Below are 3,294 nucleotides of genomic sequence, written 5' to 3' on the forward strand. Positions count from 1 at the left end.
TAAGTGACCATAGTATCAGAAACTGACTCGATAATATAAAAAAATTATTATTATTATTTTAAATAGGTAGTGTAAGTATTTAGTAATGTTATGCTGCTTTTGATTAATAGTATATTTTTATTTTAATTATATTTTTCGTGTTTGTTGTACAACCAAAAGAAAACTCGAAATATATTTATTATTAAATATCTTGCAACACAATTCATATAATAAACATCTCAAATAGATCACATAAATTCACACAATTCAACTACATCACTATATGTAAAAGACTTAACATAAGTATCAAATTAAATTTTCAACAATCTCTAAACAACAAGTGCTAACTACTACTCAATTAAGTTTCCAACCTAAAGTGAAAAAAAAAAAAAAGCACAAGGTCACTCAATATCCATCCACGGCTTCATTTTTTTCCCACCTACAAATGCATAAAATCAATTAGTATACTGTGAAAAATAAATCTTAGTTATTTTGAAGCAAAAATACTCATAAATTACTTCAATATGGAATAGTAGGATTAAAAGAAGCAAGTTAAGGAATCAGAAAAAGAAATTGTAGAATCTACACGTTCCCAAGTTAATTACAGCCTGCAATAATGATACCAAAATTGCTTCACCAAAAGTATAAAGAGAACACTTAATAAGTACATCAATATTCAGTAATGATGACATGAACGATGGTGTCTACAACTTGACGAGCATAAGTTATTTTTTTTGTAATCTATTTCATTGTCTAAATTTAAAGTAAACAATACTATAATATATGATCAAATACATTAAGTTAACAAGCACTATAACATTTATAGTGCCCACATTCAACGATGATCGGTTGGACCGAAAGCCATAAATTGAAAAAAAAAAGATATTTAATGAGCTTAAAGAGGAAAAATAAAAATTAACAAAATTTAAACGACTAGTGAAGAAATTAACCAAGTCGAGATGAAAAACAGAAATAGAAGGCCACTATAAGCCAAACATTACAAATCAGGTTGCTTTTTAAGACATGAACCCAGTTTCCAATTACAGTACTTTGCAATTCTTTAAAAAAAAAAAAGGGTTTCCCAATTACTAAATCTTTTTAGGTTTGAAGTGGATTGATAATTAAATTGACGAAAGAAAGGAAAGTGGAGCAAAAATTAGATTCAAGTATGGGTCAAGTAGAAAAGTAAAAGATAAAAATCAGATTCAGTGCAAACCTGGGTTTCAAACGATTAAGGAACAACTTCTTCTTTCTTCAATCTAATATTCTTCTTCGAACATGGAATACTAACAAAATACAATTAGTAATTCATAAACATATAGTAAAATGAGATAGGTATTTTTTTAGAGGAGATTGAGAAATACATATTTGATTGAAGAAAGAAAACACAAAAAAAAAAAAAAATGGACCAGGTTTCCTCAAAGAAAAGCAAAATGGGAAAATAGGGGAATAGTCTATAGAAAAACCAACCCACCGCCCTTGGAGAACCATCCTTCTTCTGAGCAAAAATCTATACAAGATTAGCCCAAACCTCCAATATAGTAAAATGGGTTCGACGGACTATTTCTAATCTTTCATTTGCAAAGTAAAGCTAAAATTAGAATTGTCTACTAACAACCTTCCTATAGTTTGCCCACTATATTATTACTATATTATTAGATGTTCTCAATTAAACATGTGAATAATATATATATATATATATATATATATATATATATATATATATATATTATTTTCATAAAAGGTAATTAATAGAGAAACTTCTCTGTAGTATTTTCATACCTGTGCCAAAACAGAGAAGAGAAAGAAATGGTGTTTGACCTCAGTGGTAAAGGAACCGCTATGGTAAAGGAACAAACATGGATGAAAAATAAACTTGTGCAAACGGAGCCACTAGCATTTTGCAAGAATTAAAGATTTTGGGTGAAATCCTCTCTTATAAACACTTATTTGTATTGGGACCATGCATACTTCCGAGTATGATATAATTCTATAAAATTTAGACTCCCGATAGATAGATAACACGTATTAGCATTAATTAAATGGAAGCATCAACAATAATCAATAAATCATTATGGAAAAAAAATAAAAATGAAAGGAGCTGAGGCACACCATTGTGATGCAAGATTGACAATCAAAAGAACCTTTCCCTTGTAGATGCTAAGATCAACATCCTGTCCCTTAGCATCCTGCAAATAAGATAAATTTTTATAAAAATTAAAAAATATATCTGTCAAATCCCAAATTGAATTAAAAATCAAAAAAAGGGAAAGAAAATGAAAGGAACACAAATAATAAAAATAAAGCTGAATTTAACAATGAAATCTTGAACAGAAGTTTTCAATTGGCTTGTCATTATATAATCCGATTTCAAAGTGAAAAAACAAGGCCTTGAAACCAAAGAAATTGGCTTAGTTTTTTATGGTTTCAAAAGGGTTTCTTATAATTCCAAGTAAAATGTTTTGTCAAAAAGGCTGAAGCTTGTCGTGGCGGCAGAGGAGCGGCAGCAGTGACCAAGACGAGCAGCAGCAGGGACGTACACAAATGACAGCAGCGACGTACAGAAACGTAATTAACAGATTAACTCCTCTGCAGTATTTTCATACATGTGCCAAAAGAGAGAAGAGAAAGAAATGGTTCTTGATCTCGGCGGTAAAGGAACGGTGGCTAGTTGGGCTGAAGTTGATGTGACGACATAAAAGCAGTAGCAGGGACGTACTGAAAGGTGGCTAGCTAGTCGTCGGCGGCTGAAGCTTGACAACAGCAGAGCAAAGGCGGCAGTGACGTCAAGGAACGATAGCCGACAGCAGTGAAAGTCTAGGAGCAGCGGCCGGCAGCAGTGAAAGTCGAGGAGCAGCGGCCGACAGCAGTGAAAGTCAAGGAGCAGGGGAGCGGCGGCAGCAACTTAAGAAGTGGTGTGTTTGATTAGGTTAGATTTAGGGTTTCTTATTTTCATTTTATACTTTGAAAAATTATATAGTGTAGTTGTTCACATTGTAATTTAATAAAACAACAAACTATAAGTCGACACGTGGTCAAGTAAAATTATTATTATTAACAACGAATTACAAGTTGACATGTGGCAAAATATAAAATATTATTCTCAAAACTATTATTATTATTATTATTGTCCACAAAGTAATTGTGTAAAATTTAATTAAATAAAAAAATTAATCAAATTAAAAATTTAAAAACACATGCATCAATGGTCTGCACTCTAAACTTACAAATTTTAAGTTTAGAGATCTTGAGTTCGAGTTCAAATTAAAACAAAATTAATAATATTATTTTTTTTATCACTGATGCTTTAGTATC

General features: G+C 30.9%; 1 long non-coding RNA gene across 1 annotated transcript; it reads right to left on the reverse strand.

Annotated features, from left to right (window-relative positions):
- Window positions 1-205: 205 nt before the first annotated feature.
- LOC112101114 lies at window positions 206-2,642 on the reverse strand. The gene is made up of 3 exons (XR_002907187.1): window positions 2,520-2,642; window positions 2,092-2,168; window positions 206-418 (listed from the first exon to the last, which is right to left on the reverse strand). It is a non-coding gene; the product is annotated as an uncharacterized LOC112101114 (long non-coding RNA).
- Between the last annotated feature and the right edge of the window lie 652 nt (window positions 2,643-3,294).

This window comes from Citrus clementina, unplaced genomic scaffold (assembly GCF_000493195.1).
Source record: "Citrus clementina cultivar Clemenules unplaced genomic scaffold, Citrus_clementina_v1.0 scaffold_2, whole genome shotgun sequence".
NCBI lineage: Eukaryota > Viridiplantae > Streptophyta > Magnoliopsida > Sapindales > Rutaceae > Citrus > Citrus x clementina.